The 19,566-nt window shown below is 40.3% G+C and overlaps 1 protein-coding gene across 4 annotated transcripts in view; it reads right to left on the minus strand.

Annotated features, from left to right (window-relative positions):
* Positions 1-19,566, minus strand: part of nckap5l (NCK-associated protein 5-like) — a 752,792-nt gene that overhangs the window by 689,824 nt on the left and 43,402 nt on the right. The window contains exon 1 of one of the 4 annotated variants that reach the window (XM_059647400.1): positions 16,689-16,745. The exons of the other annotated variants lie outside the window; for them this stretch is intronic. The gene's annotated coding sequence lies outside the window, so the exon portion shown is untranslated. Of the gene's footprint in view, positions 1-16,688; positions 16,746-19,566 lie in introns of those variants that run through there. 4 annotated transcript variants of the gene reach the window in all.

Genomic DNA, 19,566 nt, shown 5'->3' on the forward strand with positions numbered 1-19,566 from the left:
TCTTTGTTTGTTTCTTTGTTTCTAAGATTCCCCAATTTACATCATTTTCAGATTCAGGTTGATTGAAAGCAGGAACCAGGTTTCTATACTTAAATAACAGTTACTGTTTATTACGAGTAATTAAACTGTAACTGCAGATAAACAGTCATAAACCATTGGTTTTTTTAATTTATACATTTGGGGGATGTGGGCGTCAATGGCTGGTGATTTATTTCCTGTTCCTGGTTGTTCCTGAAGTTGGTGGCGAGCTGCCTCTTGGCATATAACATTACTAATAAAACTAATATCCCCTTATAAACTCCCCCTCCACACATGTACTGACAGACAAATGGGAAAAAAAATAAACATGGACAGAGGGAAACTGAGAAAGTATTTCAGAGGGAAACTGAGAAAGTATTTCAGAGGGAAACTGAGGAAGTATTTCAGAGGGAAACTGAAAAAGTATTTCAGAGGTCTTTGGTCAAAGGCTTGATTCATTGGTTTTTGCTGATCCAAAGATTTATTCTGAGCCTTCCTTTAGCTTGTGTAATATTTATTTATGGCTTGCTCCAAATTCTACCTCAAGATTCAGTTTTGTAAACTACCAAGCTGCCAATGTTAACTGGCCATCCCAACATAGCACACAGGTCCAGGCATTCATAAAACTGGCTAGCTCTGGAATGAAACCAACTCACAGCCAGATCTTAGGAGATGCAAAGGAAGGTAGAAGAGGTGCAACACTATGCTGGAAATCTGAAACAAACACAGGTAAAACTGAAAATACTCAGCAATTAGGCAGTTTTGGTGGAGAGAGAAACATAGTTATGTTTCAGTTGAATAATGTTTGATCAGAAGTGGAAAGAGTTAAAGATACAACAGATGTTAAAGCAAATACAGAAGGAAGAAAAGTGGGTGAGTAGAAAGGAACAAAAGAGGGAAATTGTCTAATAGAGAAGAAGACAGAAAGGATAGTGATAAAATGAATAGTGGTACAAAGCTTAAGGGGATGGTGATGGTGAAAGCAAACAAAGAAGGGGTGAATCTACAGGAGGAATAGATGACACAGCAGAATTATCACAAATCGTCATCTGAAATTGTTGCTGTCAATTGACTTCAAATGGTTTTGAATTGCCTGATAAAAAGATGAGCTTCTCCACCTCAAACTTTTATTGGGCTCCATGAGAATAGTGGAAGAGAGTGAGGACAATGAGCCCGGAGTGGGACTTATGCAGTAGGATGGCTTGGCCATTCTAAATTGCCCATAGTGTTGAGGGATGTGTAAGCTAGATGGGTCAGCCATGGAGAATTCAAGGGTACAGTGTGAAGGGGGGAGGAGTCTGGGTAGGATGCTCGTTAGAGGGTTGGTGTAAGCCAAATGGCCTGCTTCCACACTGTCGGTGCTTATGCTTCTATAAAGGGGGAAAGGGCATGTGGTTCTACACCAAAATTTCTAATAAAGAGAAACAAAGAGCTACCAAAAGTTCAGGGTCATGGTTGTGAATTGAATGAAATGACCTACAAAGCAACCACCCAGTTATTTGGTATCCCTAATGTACAAACCTAAGTTACCAGGGACCTGCGTAATAACAAAGTGTGGGCCTGGATGAACACAGCAAGCCAAGCAGCATCTCAGGAGCACAAAAGCTGACGTTTCGGGCCTAGACCCTTCATCAGCCTCTCTGATGAAGGGTCTAGGCCCGAAACGTCAGCTTTTGTGCTCCTGACATGCTGCTTGGCCTGCTGTGTTCATCCAGCTTCACACTTTATTATCTTGGATTCTCCAGCATCTGCAGTTCCCATTATCTCTCTTACCAGGGACCTGCAGCATGTTGTGAAGCCAAGATGATCAGTGATTACATTCCAAAATGCTTAATTGCACGTCAGGCATTTTGGGACATTGTCCTTTATTCATTCATTCACATGAAGAGGGTGTCACTAGTTAAGCAGCATTTATTGGCCAGAGGGCAGTTAAGAGTCAACCACATTGCTGTGGGTCTGGAGTCACTTGTCGGCCCGATCAGCCAAGGATGGCAGTTTCCTTACTTAAAAGGACATTAGTTAACTAGATGGGTTTTTCCTGACAAGCGACAATGGATTCATGGTCATCATTAGCCTCTTAATTTATTGAATTTAAATTCCACCATCGGCTGTGGCAAGATTTGAAGTCAGTTCCCTGGAAAATTATCTAGGTTTCTGGATTAACAGGTCAGCGATAAAACCACGAGGCCATTGCCTCTCCCAAAAAAGGTCCTTTATTTAAAGCAACCATGTACCATATTGAAACAAATTTTCTTCCATCACAGTAATAAAGAGAAACTTGGCAGCTGATTGATACACAAAATATGATAACATACTTCAGGAATATAATGTAAGGCATAAATATTGATTAAGACTTCAGAAGAATTCTGATATTCCTCATCAAATATTAGAATGAAATATTTTACACCAAGCCACAATAGCAGATGAGGACTCAGTTTAAAGTTGACACTTACCCATGAAGCATTCTATCTGTCCTGCACTGAACTTGATATTGAAGTTTCTGGAACGGAGTTTGAATCCATAACTTTTTGACTCAAAAGTGACAATGTTACCACTGAACAACAGCACATGTAAATAAATATCTATTCTACATTTCAACAGAAAACTAACTCATCCATCATGCTCAGCTCATGGGAAATTTTTTAACAGTGATATGTATGCATGTTACATTGTTTTGCTGCAAGAATCCAGCTGTGTTTAACCCCAGTCATGGCTTTTTAATTCCACAAAGTCTAATTATTGTGATTAGAAGTTCCTCAGATCAATTTGTGGTGAAATGTTATTGACACAGTTTGCAAATTGATAGATGCTTGTAAAGTCCCAGTCAGATGAAACCAGAATGAAGCAACTTGACTCATCTTATATTTTGCCACTTTGAAGTATGTTATCCTAAAATCAGTCGAATTTGCTGATTTGCAGATGACACAAAGCTGGGAGGGAGCATAGGCTGTGTGGAGGATGTAGAGATGCTTCAGTGTGATTTGGGCAAGTTGAGTGAATGATCAAATGCATGGCAGATGAAGTATAATGTGGATGAATGTGAGATTATCCACGTTGATAGCAAAATCAGGAAGGCAGATCATTTTCTGAATGGCGATAGATTGGGAAAGTGGGATGTGTAACGAGACCTAGGCGTCCTTGTACATTAGTTGCTGAAATTAAGCATGCAGGTAAAGCAGACAGTGAAGAAGGCAAATAGTGAGTTAGCTTCATAACGAGAGGATTGGAGTAGAGAAGTAGGGATGGTTTGCTGCAGTTGTGCAGGGCCTTGTTGAGATCACATCTTGAGTATTGTATGTAATTTTGATGTCCTTATATGAGAAAGGATGATCTGGCTGTGGAGGGAGTGCAACAAATGTTTACCAGGCTTGATACACAGAATGGCAGCACAAACACATGAACTACTGGAGAAACTCTGCAGATCTGGCAGCAACTGTGGAGAGAAAACGGTTGACGTTTCAAGTCTGGTGACCCATCTTCAGAATATGAAAGTTCAATAATCCTACTGGGAAACATTGTGACTCTAGTTGGACAAGGTACTGGAATTTCTGGGATCTTATGGTGTATTGTAAAAGGCACGGATCTCCTAAACATTCATCACACAAGGCAAATTTCATTGTCGGTGAAGTAACGAGGAAGAACATGCAAAACCAGGAGTGCCTGTTGACCCAGTTGAATCAGTACCAAATCGAGGACTATAGCTGCAGGTACTGCTAATGCAACCTACCATTCTCCAAAGACAAAGGGGTGAAGTAGTATAAGTTCTAAATATTGTGAAAAGATGGAGCAGTGTAAGTGGTAACAGGTTACATCTATGAGTGAGGGATCTAAAAGCAGGAGACATAGATAAGGTTAAATGTAAAAGATTCTGGAACAGAGCAAGGGAAGCTTCTTTTAATACATGAGCTTTTAAGGCTTTGAAAATTAATGATTAAGTTTGACACAGGTGAACATAGCTAAGGTAGGCAGGCGCATGAAAAGAAAGCTAAGGACTTTATAGAAGAACAAAAAGCATTAATGGACTAGCTGAGTTGAATATACTATTTCCATGTGCTGGATTTTCCTATTATCAGCAGAATCAGGGGCAACGAACAGAAAGTGGACAGTTTGTTTACATCCACTCTACCTCCACTATCTCAGTTTGATGAATCAAATGCTGAGGCAGTCGATTAGTGCCAGCATAGCAGAAAGGTGGCCAATTGGCTGGGCAAATGAGAGCACTGCATTAATTTGGAGCCTAGGCTAAGCTATCATGTGGCTAAGGGTTTATGGCATAAACAGGAAGTCAGTCATGGCTATCAATTTAAAGGACACCCCTCTATGAATCTCTCTTTGTTCCTTTATGAAAGGGTCAAATAAATATCAGTAAATGAATCCAGAATCAGATAGATGCTGTCACCATCCCCAGTAGAATCTGCTGCTACATTCTGCTATTCTTCCATTGGTGGTCATTTCTTTTGTGCCACCTGATCATAGCTGTGATAAAGCACTTGCAAACACTTTCCCATCCGACACCCAAAAAGGCAATGCAAAATGAATCATTGAATGCCCTTAAAAAGTTTAATAGTTTGTAAATTTCTAATTTCAAAACAGATGAGCATCCAATTTCTGTGCCTACTCCAACTTCATAATTTCAGAGATTGGTATCCTGACCATATGCTGACCCAATAACAAATTTTACATTCATGTGGACTGGGTGTGCCTCACCACTGCCCCACACCAGTTTGAGGCCATCAAATCCAATCCAATGTTCGGACTAAGAGTGGAGAACTGCTGCAGGCTTGATTCCATTATCTCCTTGTATCAAATTGATCAAGTTTGACATTCACAGAGAAATATTGTCTTCCAAAGGTAAAAATGATCATATTCCAGAATTAGCATTATCCCTTGGCATATTAGAAGAGAGTTTAAGCAGGTGTCAATCAGTGGGAAGAATTTAGTACTCAGTTTAAATCTTAAAGCAAAGAGCCAGCTGGAATTGATAGCCATTGCAATACAAGGCCAACATGAGCAATGCAAGCTGAAAAAATCCTTTACTCAAGTTTGTGTTCATTAAAAAATACAGAACTGGCTTGTGGACTAAAGTTGCTGCATTAATTGCTGAAAATTCAAGTAATTGATTTACAAACTCTTTATCAACTACAATTTTAAATCTATGTCAGGTTTGGAATAATAATGTAAACTATTGCAGACAGAAGTAAAAAAAATCAACTAATGGCATTCTCCAGAACAATCTTTCATACAGCAAACAGAAGGAGGTTCACCTCAACTCCCACAGCATCAAGAGCATGTATTTGATTACTACTCATGGCAGAAACATCCAATTTGCTGGCTCAGCAGGAATGGACTGTAAAATACCAGCAGTCTATTGCAACTCATTTACTCCATAACACTAAAAGCTCCTGCAATTACAAAAATGCTTGGACAAAAATGCCAATTCTGTCTTTTCTGCTAAATAATTGAGAAAACCACAAAATCAAGTTGCAAATGTCAGAAATAATACAATACAGAGCACTTGAGATTTTTCCAATAAAACTTCGTAACAATCCTGAATTCCGCATCTTGACTTCTGAATCAATACCTTTAAAGCAGTGAAGGTAATGGGGCATAAATTAAATTGATGGAAACCAAATATTGTTGGGATGTAATATTGAACTACAATGCAATTCATGCTATTGCATGATATCATGTATCTTTGCTTTACAGTGGACTGTATGCTCAACCTCCCCTGCTCAAAGAGGTTCATTGGTTCTCTGCTGCCAACAAATAGACTTTCGGAGCATTGTTCTCCCCTATGGAACTCTTCTCATTCATTGGGCTCCCACCTCCGTACTCCAAAATTGGTTTATTCCTCTTTCATTAATTGGTCTGCTCACACATTAGTATTTGTCCCACTTCTTTCTCTCAAGTAGATACTAAGAACTCCGTCAACATCACCACTTTCTCAGTTCTTTCACACGTTTGAAAATTTCCTGAAGGCCTTTTCTTTTCATTGTACTTTCATTCTTTTGTAACCAGCCTCACCCTTTTCACCTTCTTTTCCATTTCTGGTCAATAATTACAACAGCAACTACATTTCAAGAGTATGTCACTGGCTGGAAAGAACTTTGAGGTTGTGAAAGGTACTGTGTAAATACAAGCTCTTTCCTAAGTGCATGGCAAAACTTCGAAATACTTAAGGAACATTCTCAAAATGTAAACTATTGTTGATTTTTGCTATGATTTTGCTGCACTACGGAACTATGGCTCATTTGCATCAATATGTTATTTAAAAGTAAATAAATATGAACAAGTAGTTTTGTTACTGGCATTTTGTTTGAACTGAACTTGAACAAGGAACTGAATAGGGTATTGTATAGGTACACTGCTTTCACATCTGTAGCTTGAATCTGATGTTAATGAGAAAGTATTCTTTCTTCAAATCACTGCAAACGGCTCAAACCTCACATGCTTCCACAAGCAAAATTATTCTCAATGGTTTTAATCCATATTTTGCGGGCACAAGTCCAATCAGAAAGAAAATTATGAAAGAATAACTTGCAAGATCTAAAGAATTATATCAATCTACATAAAAGAAAACCTCTCAGATTGTTTAGCTCGAAGTAAATAATGTGATTAGGAATAATATAATTAGGAATTTCGAGGTGAGTTAAGACATGGATTGTTATTTTCAGTAGGTTGCCAGTCATCCTAAGTAAAACAACAGCCGGTGAATTGCACACTAATTGCACATTTTGAATTTTCTTTGCCAATAAATGGCATGTCCAGTTGGAAAGTAAAAGACAATTTCTAATGATATAGAATTCCAATATGATAGACTCACAACTTAACAAGTGGTGGTACTGTGCACCAAAGAGATCATGGCTTTTTTTTAAAAAGGAGCTTTTTTTTAATTAACACTGCCTAAAGGCAGAGAGAGGTTAAAAACAATACTCTGCTCAAGCAATTTTTAAATTTAGCTATTTTTAACAATAAATGTATTGGCCCCAAGAGTTGTCAACTATTTGGGCCTTTTCACATAGGTTTGCCATTTTCCAGGATGTACGGCCCAGTGACACATCTTGTTTCAGAAAATGAGTATGACATTTTATCCCTTAACTCTGTTCCACTGTTCAATTAGGTCATGGCTTATTTGTAGCTTAACTCTTCTTAGTCACCTTGCTTCCGACTATCTTAATCCCTGTATCTACCCAAAATTCCTAGAAATTTCAATTTTGCCATTGGTATGCCTTAAAAACACAGTGTGAAATACTTTGGCAGAATGCTGCCACAATAACCATAAAATACAGTTAATATTTAATATACAGTTCAAATACACAGTAGATTATAATTAAGAATCTCTCAGGCTCATAACTTTGCAAAATCACAAAGAAAGTAATCATCTCAATGAATCCTTCAGGTCAACAATGAATGATGCTCACATTTTAAAATTTTTTATGCTCATGAAACTGAAGTTTCATGCAGTGATAAGGTGCAAAGAAATGATCAAAGCAGCAATACTCAGTAAGAAGTTAATCCATCCAAGATTTTGCTGTCAATAAAGCATACCATAGCCATTAACAGATAGCACTTGGAGAATGTTAAATGTGGAATTGTAGCTAGGTTAACTACATTGTCACATGAAATATTTTCAGCTAAATTGTCCTAGCATAAAAACAATCCTAATGTAAAGAATGATCGCAGTTTATCAGGCTCAATAATATGTTACCAGTTATTCCTTAATTCATGCTGAAAGGAAAACAATGCCAATGCAAAAAATGTTCAGGAGTGTTTCAGAGATGTGAATAAAAATAATTAAGAACTTTACTCTCTGTGCTATAAAATTAAAAGCAACCTAACAATTGCTATAATGCAGTTTCACCCTTGGTCAGCCACCTCATACAACTGACTCAAACTACTAATGGAGGGGCCTGTCGGGCACTTTAAGTCCAGGCTGGCATTGTGCAAGAGTAATTGCCACATTCCCCAGTCATTTCCTATGGACCTGTAATTTTCTTTCCCTTCAGATGACATCCAATTTCTTCTTGAAGGCTGCAATTGTTGTACTTTCACACCCTTTCAAGCGATACATTCTATACAATAGCCACTTACTATATACAGAAATTCATATTATCAGCTTTGGTTCTTTTGTCACTTATTTTAAAATCAGCATCCACCGGTTCTCGATGTTCCTGCCAATGGGAACAGTTTCTTTCTATCTGTCTATTCAATGATTTTGAATTCCTCGAATAAAATCTCCTATCAATTTGCTCTACTAGAAGGAGGACAACTCCAGTTTCTCTAATCTATCCACATAACTGAAATCTAATGACTAGAACTATTCTTGTAAATCTCTGCATGCTCTCCAGAGCATTTGTATCCTCCACAGGACACAAAACTCCAGCTGATGCCAAACTAGTGATTATAAACTTCATGATAATTCCTTCTATTTTGTACTCTGTCTCTGAAGCCCAAAAACTCTCATGCAGAATTTTACAACCAACTTTGTAACTTACAACGATTGCACACATCTGACTCTCCATATGGCTGCATATCTCTATATTTGTACTCTTTAGCTTATATCACTTATCCTCATTCTTCTTACTAAATTAATAGCTTTGCACTGCTTTATATTAAATAGTATCTCTTGTGTGATTATGCATCCACAATTTCCACTTTTATTTTCCTCAATATCCTTGGTTACATATTATCCAATCCTGTTCACTACTAATTAACTTTAAGCATAGCCAGCATTTCTGCCACCTTCACGTCACTACTTTCAACCTTTCTAGTATGTCGAGCATCAGCATGATCATTTTCAACGACAGGGCAGGCTTGAAGGGTTGAATGGCCCGCTCCTGCTCATGCTCCTAGTTTCCATATTTCCGTGTCTCAACTATCTTCTCCTTCAGTATGAATGTGGCAATAACTCCTTGCACATACAGTTGCAAAGCTTAATACCCTTGCATTATTTATTTGCCTGCTGCATGGAGATATTTTTGAGTTCCCTTTGTGTTACTTGCCTGTCTTTTTAAATACATATTCTTTACTGTCTTCATTTGAATTTCACTTCTCTGAACTCCCTATGTTCAACTCAATTCTCATTTGAACTGACAACCTGACATTTACTACACATTTTTTTTTTGCTGCACTTTACTCTCAACCAAGCTTTGGTTGCCCTACTTTTCCAACTCATGGAAACATAGAATATAGAACAATATAGTGCAGAATAGGCCCTTCTGCCCTCGATGCTGCACCAACCTGTGAACTAACCTAAGCCCATCCCCTACACTATCCCATCGTCATCCATATGCTTATCCAAGGATTGTTTAAATGTCCCTAATGTGGCTGAGTTAACTACATTGGCAGGCAGATCATTCCACACCCTTACCACTCTCTGAGTAAAGAACATGCCGCTGACATCTGTCTTAAATCTATCACCCTTCAATTTTCAGCTATGCCCCCTCGTACACGCTGACGTCATCATCCTAGGAAAAAGACTCTCACTGTCCACCCTATCTAATCCTCTGATCATCTTGTATGTCTCTATTAAATCCCCTCTTAGCCTACTTCTCTCCATTGAGAACAGACCTAAGTCCCTCAGCCTTTCTTCATAAGACCTTTGCTCCAGACCAGGCAACATCCTGATAAATCTCCTCTGCACCTTTTCCAATGCTTCCACATCCTTCCTGTAATGGGACAACCAGAACTGTACGCAATATTCCAAATGAAGCCGCACTAGCGTTTTGTACAGTTGTAGCTTGACATCATGCCTCTGGAACTCAATCCCTCTACCAATAAAACCTAACACACCATATGCCTTCTTAACAGCACTATCAACCTGGGTGGCAACTTTCAGGGATCTATGTGCATTGACACCAAGATCCTTCTGCACATCCACACTACCAAGAATCTTTCCATTGATCTGGTATTCTGCCTTCTTATTATTCTTCCCAAAGTGAATCACCTCACATTTATCTGCATTGAACTCCATTTGCCACCTTTCAGCCCAATTCTGCAGTTTAACCAAGTCTCCCTGCAACCTGCAACATTCTCCCACGCTCTCCACCACTCCACCGACTTTAGTGTCATCTGCAAACTTACTAGCTCATCCACCTATGCCTGCGTCCAAGTCATTTATAAAATTGACAAACAGCAGTGGTCCCAAAACAGATCCTTGAGGCACACCACTAGTAACCGGACTCCAGGCTGAATATTTTCCATTAACCACCACTCGTTGCCTTCTTACAGAAAGCCAGTTTCTACTCCAAACTGCTAAATCTCCTTCAATCCCGTGCCTCCGTATTTTCTCCAATAGCCGACCATGTGAAACCTTATCAAAGGCTTTACTGAAGTCCATGTACACCGCGTCAACTGCTCTACCCTCATCCACATGCTTGGTCACCTTCTCAAAAATCTCAATGAAATTTGTGAGACACGACCTGCCCTTGATGAAACCATGTTGACATATCTAAACTGTACATAAATATTGTTCTCTTTAAATGAAACCTCTTATTGAATTGTATATTTTGCCAATCTTTGATTTCAACTAATCTGGTCTGAAAGAAAATTGCCTTTTTCAAATTTAGACTATTTACTTGTGATTGTTCCTCATCTTTTTCCAAACCCAGTCTTAACCTTATCATACATTGATCACTCTTCCCTAAATATTGACATACTGATACTTATCCACCCTAGTCCCCAGACTCAGCAGTGTCTCCTTCCTCATTGCACCTGACATATGGTCCTGAACATACTCAGAGAGTCACAGAGTCCTATAGCATGGAGACAGGTCCTTCAGCTCAAACTGGTCCATGCTGACCAAAATGAACATCCATGCTAACCCCATTTCTCTGCACTTGGCCCATATCCTTCTAAATCTTTCCTGTCCATGTATTCGTCCAAGTGCCTTTTAAATGTTGCTAATGTACCCACCTCAACCACTTCTGATGGCAGCTCATTCCATATGCATACCACCCTCTGTAAAATGTTGCCCCTCAGGTTCCCTTATATTCTTTTCCCTCTTATCTTAAACTGTATCCTCTAGTCCTCGATTCCCCAATCCTGGGAAAAATACTGACTGCATTCATCTGATGCCTCTCATGATTTTAAACACTTCTAAAAGATCTCCTCTCAGTCTCCTATGCTTGAAAGAGAAAGTCCCAGCTTGTCCAACCTCTTCCGATAACTCAGTCCCTTGAGTCCTGGCAACTTCCTTGTAATTATCTTCTGTACTCTTTCCAGTTTACTAACGTCCTTCATATAGCAATGTGACAAAAACTGAAGACAATACTCCAAGTGTGGCCCCTCCAATGTCTTATACAACTGCATCATAACTTCTATGCTCAATACCCTGATTGATGAAGGCCAATGTGCTAAAAGCCTTCTTCACTGCCCTGTCTACCTTCACTTTCAGAGAACTGTACGCCTGAACTCCAAGGTCCTTCTGTTCCACTGCACTCCTTAAGGCCCTACCATCCACCATGAAACTCCTACCTTGATTTGACTTTCCAAAATGCAACACCTCACACTTAATTATATTAATCTCTATTTGCCATTTTTTGGTCCCCAGTTGATCAAGATTCTGCTGCAATATCTGATAACCTTCCTTGCTGTCCAAGATATCACCTACTTTCATGTCATCCGCAAACTTACCAATCATGTATTGTACATTCTTGTACATAACAAACAGCAATGGGCCCAGCACCAACTCTGAGACACACAACTAGTCAGAGGCCTCCAGTTGGAAAAGCATCCCTCCACTATTACTCTCTGCTGCCTATCATCAGGCCAATTGTGTACCTAATTTGCCAGATCTCCCTGGATTCCTTGCGATCTTATCTTGCAGAACAACCTACCACGTGGAATATTATCAAATGCTGAACTCCATATCGACTATGTTCTCATCAACCTTCCCGGTCACTTCATCAAAGAATTCTGACAAATTTGCGAAGAAACTTCAGGAATCTTTTTCTCTGCAGTTTACATTGTTGCTATCAAAGTATATATTAGGATAACTAAAATCTTCCATTGTCTCTGTTGTATAGATTTTGTACTTTTCTGGCATTTTCCATGCAAGTTTGCTATTCTATAATTTCCCGTGATTGATAGTCTGCAGAAGATATCAGATATATTTTGTTCTTTACTGCTGTAGTGTGTCCTTTCTCCTCAACAATGTAACATTCTCCCAATCAATACTGCCACCTCTACTCATTTCTCTTGGACCCTATCTGTCCTGACAACCTCGTACCAGGAATATTTACTGCCTACTTACTCTCTTTTTGAGCCATTATTGACGAGTTATACTCTCCCAAGTTGCTATCAGTGCTTGATGCTTCCTAGCCCAATCCCAGTTTGTGGAGTACATACTTGCTGTAAACTTAATTTACATTTTTTTTGTATTTTCACATTGGGCCCTACTATTTCTTATTGTAGTGTTGTTTCTCCCAATCCTTGGGTGCCTTATTTCTTCTTCTAAAATCTATAGCATGCTTCCTGTTCCCTTGCCAAAGGTTTCTCCCCAAGTAAGAGAAAGCCAGCCACGAGATCAGTAGTCTCAGCACTATTAAGATGCACCTATCCATTCTATTAAGGTCCCACTTCCTCAGAACTGGTCCCAATGACTCTGCCTCCTGCATCTTCACTCCAGCTACTCCAGCATCTGTTCTATGCTTCTATACTCTCTCTGTCAAGTAGCATTTGGAATAATCTCGAGATTGTTGCTTTTGAGATCCTGTTTATTTATTTCTATTGCCCAAAGATCTGCAGGAACTCTTTCTATTTTCTACCAGAAGGAACCTTCAGAATTCTGTATAGGGGTAAATGGCTGGAGAGGAGTCTGAAGGACAGGATTTATATACATTTTGAAAGGCAATGGCTGATTAGGGACAGTCAACATGTCTTTGTGCGTGAGATATCATGTCTCACTAACTTGATTGAGTTTTTTTGAAGAGATAACAAAAAACATTGATGGGGCAGATCCGTAGACATTGTCTGTATGGACTTTAACAAGGTTCTACATGGTAAACTGATTAATAAGGTTAAATCACATGGGATCCAGAGGAAGCTAGTCATTTGGATACAAAATTGGCTTGAAGATAGGAGACAGAGGGTGATGGTAGAAGATTGCTTTTCAGACTGTGGAGGCCCAAGACCAGCGATGATCGGTGCTGGATCCACAGCTTTTTGTAATTTATATATATGATTTGGATGTGAATGTAACAGATATGGTTAATAAGTTTGCAGATGACACCAAAATAGGTGGTGTAGAAGAAATTATCCCAGAGTACAATAGGATCTTGATCAGATGGGCCAATGGGCTGAGGAATGGCAGATGGAGTTTTATTTACATAAATGTGAGGTGTTGTATTTTGGTAAAGCAAATCAGGGGTAGACTTATACAGTTAATGGTTGGGCCCTGGTGAGTGTTGCCGAACAAAAGGGCCTAGGAGTGTAGGATCATAGTTCCTTGAAAGTGGGGTCGTAGGGAGACAGGGTGGTGAAGAAGGTAGTTGATATGCTCACCTTCCTTGGTCAGTACATTGAGTATCGGAGTTGGGACATCATGTTGTGGCTGTATAGGACATTAGTGAGGCCACTTTTAGAATATCGTGTATAATTCAGGTCACCTTTGCACAGGAAGGATGTTGTTAAACTTGCAAGGGTGCAGAAAAAATTTATAAGGATGTTGCTGGGGCTGGAGGGTTTGAGTTATATGGGAAGCCTAAATAAGTTTTTTTTCCCTGGAGTGTCAGAAGTTGAGGGATGACCACATAAAGGTTTATAAAATCATGAGGGGCCTAGATAGGATGAATTGCCAAGGTCTTTTTCCTACGGTGGGAAGTCCAAAACTCGAAGGCAAATGTTTCATTTGAAAGTAGAAAGATTTGAAAAGTACCTGAGGGGCAACATTTTCACTCAGCAGTTGGTGGGAATCTGGAATGCACTGTCTGGGAAGATAGTGGAGGCCAGGAATCCTACAGCCTTTAAAAAATATTTGGAAGAGCGCTTCAAATATCATAACAGTCACGGATATGGGACAATTGTAGGAAACCTTTAGTGGTAGTTATGTTGTTGACTGAAAAGCCTTTCATGTGCTGTATGAACCTATGACTCTATGAGCAGAGGTATCTTCTAAAGACTTCATCATCTCAGATTTTCCCTGACCTGTCAAGTTAGCCTCTTCCACTTGAATTTTCACTTTACGGTCACAGCAGAGAACTGAACTTCTAGCCCCACTAATTCAGAAGAAGATAAAGTGTTCTATTTTTTTCTTTCAAATCCAGTTCTACAAGTGTTTCTTGACTAGATGCTGCAGCTTCTGTTATGTCACCAATGTCTTACTGATTCTATGATCTGTGTCTTGGATGGGGTTATGGTATCCCAGTGTGTCCAAACTGCTGTGCTATGATGTGGAACATCTGTGACGTCAGGCAGATTAATTGTATTTAGAATCCAGCAGTATTGATCATGTACAATGCATTGATAAACTGTCATATGCTGAATGTTTTACAACTGTAGGTTTTCACATGGCTTCCCATGTCTGTAGGAACCGTATTTCACCATATTCACAGAGGTAGTTTATATTGACAAACAACACTGCATCAATTTTAGTCGCTAACGAATAGTCACCAGATTTCTGAAGACAGGTCATTTGAACTTTTGTGGATGGTTCGATGACATTCAAGCTTTTTAACAAGAATAACATCGTGAAACTGTTTTCAATAAACTTTGTCACATGGGGCAAATTGTCAGATTCTGGGTTGTGATTATTTCATGTATACACCTCTGTCTGGATCTAGATGGTGCGTATTGCAGCTTAAAGGTCGTCCTTGTCTGTGGTCAGTTTGGGTTGGTGCACTGCTCATTGTAGGATCAGCCTTTGCACTAATATTCTGCCTTTGCCTTTTTTGTCTCATTGCTTAAAAAATGATTTCTGCAAGTAGAATGCCACACCTTCCACAGGTTTTCTATGTTTAGGAGTTCTAATGATTGTGCCAACCATGAGTTTGTACTTCGGATCTGTGAGCTTCATTGACCTGCAAGGATCGTATATAATTCTGCCCATTCTTCAGCAACTCTTTGAACATAAAAGTATTCTGCTGTCTAGCAAACCTTTCTGGGAATCTTCCATGGAGGTGGATCACCAACCCAACAATTTTGCTTGCTAGCTCCCCATCTGAAAAAAATGACATTATTAACCCTTGTCTATGCATCCGTTCATATGGATTCTGTCAGCTTCTGTCAAAGTGATTTTAATTATTGTTGGTGAAATCAGAAGTTTAATCTGACTGTGAATTGGTCTTCTAATGTGGTCCACACATTTGAGGGAACTTTTAGCTCTTTTAATGTTAATCCCGAAATATTAAATTCAGTAGGACTTTGTTCCCAATTGCCAAACAAATATCAGCAATTTGCTTTTCTGCATCAGACCACCCAAATGTAGAAACCATAGTTCTGAATGCTGTTTAAGCATTCTAAATTCTTTCAGGAGGTCCATTGCATCCCAAAGTAGAGAATTTTACAAACATTCAGACAATATGCCTTTTACCTTCCCTTGCTTGCCATCAATCTAGCACATCCCTGATTGCTTGCCTTTCTCAAGTCAGTTAAATATATGTTTCATTTGGGATTTGCTGCTTCTGAGTTGTATTTTTAACACTCTCTGACATAACAAACAAAGACACAGGCAATCGTCTCAAGCACAGTACCATAATTTAAGATTGTTGACCATGTGTTCTACCTGTAGATTAACTTGATTGCTACCTGTTCGAGCATGATGGGCTTCATTAGCACCAAGTTTGCCATCACTGCTCACCATGCCGTATTAATGATAATGATCCAACAATCAAACCTCCTTCAGGTATTGATTGACTCCATGGCTTAGTTTATTTAAAACAGTAAAAGACATACTAACTGATTTCTATCTCTTCAACTTTCAGGTACACTATATACTGACAACCAGGTAGAGTCACAACATTGTATACGCATAACTCATGGAGTCCTTCAACGTCAACTCTCTTAAAGGCAATACACACATACAAAAGCAACTACTGTCAGGCATGGGTGTTAACTGTATTGTGCTCAGACTCATAGATGCACATCAGTGACAGCTGCTGCTGCTCAAGTGTTTGAATCTTCCAGCTGATGACATTTCCTACTCATGTTGGTGTCCAGGGCTCAGGTAGTTTCCTGGAGTTCCCAACTGGGGTAGAATGTGCATATCATGGTCCTGAATTGCTTTGCTTGGCTTCAATTTATGAGGCAAATAACTACGAGAAATAAGATTTGTAAAACATTCGCCAGCTGCTCACTAAACAGCTCCTTTCCCTCTGCTGACATTGAAGGTTTCCTTTTAAATATTCAGCACTTCTTTTCCTCTATTCATTGTCTGCAATCAGTCTTCCCTGTATGTGCTATTTTTCACCACCTCCATCATTTCCACTCTTACCTGTCAGAGCTTCAGTAACCTGTTATCATCCACCATCACCATCCCAACCTCTAGGCCACTGTGCAGCCCTCTACTCTGGGAGTTTTCTCCTGCTAAAAGCCTTTGATACATTAAAGGATCTTCAAGGCAATCAGTACAGAGTAAGCATTCAGTAGAAAAGAACATAAATCTACGATGAACGATCACAAAAATATCAAAAGATTTTTCAAAGGATGAAAGGACAAGCATCTGGATAATATACCTGACAATAAACTTTTCCCCTTTCTTTTTCTTGCGTACCTTTCAGCAGAGCTTTTTTACCTGTTCCAATAGGCTACACCCCTGCAGCACCCAATCAGGGCCACCCACTCGGGAAGTGTTGGCTCTTTCGAAGCTATCTTAAAATTATAGAGCCATCTTGTGGGTAGAAGATAGAACTGGCACAGAAGCGCAAAGAAACAAAATAATTTGAATCAGTGATAATGGGAACTGCAGATGTTGGAGAATCCAAGATAATAAAATGTGAGGCTAGATGAACACAGCAGGCCAAGCAGCATCTCAGGAGCACAAAAGCTGACGTTTCGGGCCTAGACCCTTCATCAGAGAGGGGGATGGGGTGAGGGTTCTGGAAAAAATAGGGGGAGAGGGGGAGGCGGACCAAAGATGGAGAGAAAAGAAGATAGGTGGAGAGGAGAGTATAGGTGGGGAGGTGGGGAGGTGGGGAGGGGATAGGTCAATCCAGGAAAGATGGACAGGTCAAGGAGACGGGATGAGGTTAGTAGGTAGGAAATGGAGGTGCGGCTTGAGGTGGGAGGAAGGGATGGGTGAGAGGAAGAACAGGTTAGGGAGGCAGAGACAGGCTGGGCTGGTTTTGGGTTGCAGTGGGAGGAGGGAATGAACCCCACCACACCTGGCACCTTCCCCTGTAACCGCAGGAAGTGCGACACTTGCCCCCACACCTCCTCCCTCACCCCCATCCCAGGCCCCAAGATGACTTTCCACATTAAGCAGATGTTCACCTGCACATCCGCGAATGTGGTATACTATATCCATTGTACCCGGTGTGGCTTCCTCTACATTGGGGAAACCAAGCGGAAGCTTGGGGGGCAGCTTTGCAGAACACCTCTGCTCAGTTCGCAATAAACAACTGCACCTCCCAGTCATGTACCATTTTAACTCCCCCTCCCATTCCTCAGACGACATGTCCATCATGGGCATCCTGCAGTGCCACAATGATGCCACCCGAAGGTTGCAGGAACAGCAACTTATATTCCGCTTGGGAACTCTGCAGCCCAATGGTATCAATGTGGACTTCACAAGCTTCAAAATCTCCCCTTCTCCCACTGCATCCCAAAACCAGCCCAGCCTGTCTCCGCCTCCCTAACCTGTTCTTCCTCTCACCCATCCCTTCCTCCCACCTCAAGCCACACCTCCATTTCCTCCCTACTAACCTCATCCCGCCTCCTTGACATGCCCATCTTCCCTGGACTGACCTATCCCCTCCCTACCTCCCCACCTATACTCCCCTCTCCGCCTGTCTTCTTTTCTCTTCATCTTCGGTCTGCCTCCCCCTCTCTCCCTATTTATTCCAGAACCCTCTCCCCATCCCCCTCTCTGATGAAGGGTCTAGGCCCGAAACGTCAGCTTTTGTGCTCCTGAGATGCTGCTTGGCCTGCTGTGTTCATCCAGCTTCAAACTTTGTTATCCTAAATAATTTGAATCAATCTGATACACACGCGCAAACTTGAACGTTTTTGGAAATTAACATTGTTTTATTCAATAATGAAAGCACAATGCAGTTCAATGTATTTTGGAATATTGTGTTCAGTTCTGGTCAACTCATTATAGGAAAGATGTGGAAGCTTTAGAGAGGGTGCAGAGGAGATTTACCAGGATGCTACCTGGGTAGAGGGCAGGTTTTATAAGGAAAAGTTGGGGAAGCTAGGGCTTTTTTCATTGGAGTAAAGGAGGATGAGAAGTGACTTGATAGAGGTTTTCAAGATGATGAGAGGCATTGATAGAGTGGAGAGTCAGAGACTTTTTCCCAGAGCAAAAATGACTATTACGAAGGGGCATAATTTTAAGGTGATTGAAGGACGGTATAGGAGGGAATTCAGAGGTAGATTCTTCACACTGAGAGTGGTGGGTGTGTGGAATGCACTGCTGGCCATGGTAGTGGAGTCAGTTACTTTAGAGACTTTTAATTGACCCTTGGATCAGCACTTGGAGAATGGTAAAATGTAGGGTATGCAAGAGTAGATTGATCTTAGGGTAAGATAGTAGGTCAGCACATCATGGGCCGAAGCGCCTGTACTATACTGTACTATTCTAAGTTCTATGTTCTTTAAACTGGCACATATATGTGTTCATTATTTCACTTTCTGCAATGGAAGAAATTTCTTGACCAAATGCTTGTAGTCACTCAAGACCAATAAAGCTATTTAAATACCTAGTTAAAAGATTGTACAGTTGGTGAGTTGGGATATTTGGGGAATTGTTCACGTTTAATTTGATTGGCTGAGCAAGGATATTTGTGAAGCCAGGAAAGCACAAGTGCTATGTGACCGCAACAGAATTTTCTGCAGCATTCATACTGCTGGGGGATATTGTATAGGGCTCTGAGTGATGCAGTCTGTGATGAGATTTGTGGCAGAATCAGATGGGAACTTCTGTGACACCCATCTTGACATTGGGAGAAACTGACTCCATCTTCCATACTTTTTACAAGCAGTGCAGCAAGTTTCTCTTTAGAACAGAGAGTTGCCGAATAAGGCAGATTATTGCTCATTAAACTCACTTTGTTAATATTCAGCTTTCTACCTTACCAAAGAGAGAGAGGTTTGCAGCACTCATTAATGACAGGGATTTTAAAGGGAAAGTATCTTGCACACAAATCCATATACTGTACATGACACATACCTGGGAATCCCTATTCCCTGACAATCCTAAACCACTGCCTCCCCATGTGTCTTTCACATTTCCCCACAGATGCTACTAGACAACTCATTAACAGTTATACTTTTGGTCATGGTGGTTACAAAACGATAGAGATGTTCTGTGAGGAGTGCTAATGGTGTTGGTCTGACACTACACCATGTTTATATATCGTTTCTCTTGCTTCCGGAGGATGGAGCAGTCTC

Source organism: Stegostoma tigrinum, chromosome 7, assembly GCF_030684315.1.
Source record: "Stegostoma tigrinum isolate sSteTig4 chromosome 7, sSteTig4.hap1, whole genome shotgun sequence".
NCBI classification, from domain to species: Eukaryota; Metazoa; Chordata; class Chondrichthyes; order Orectolobiformes; family Stegostomatidae; genus Stegostoma; species Stegostoma tigrinum.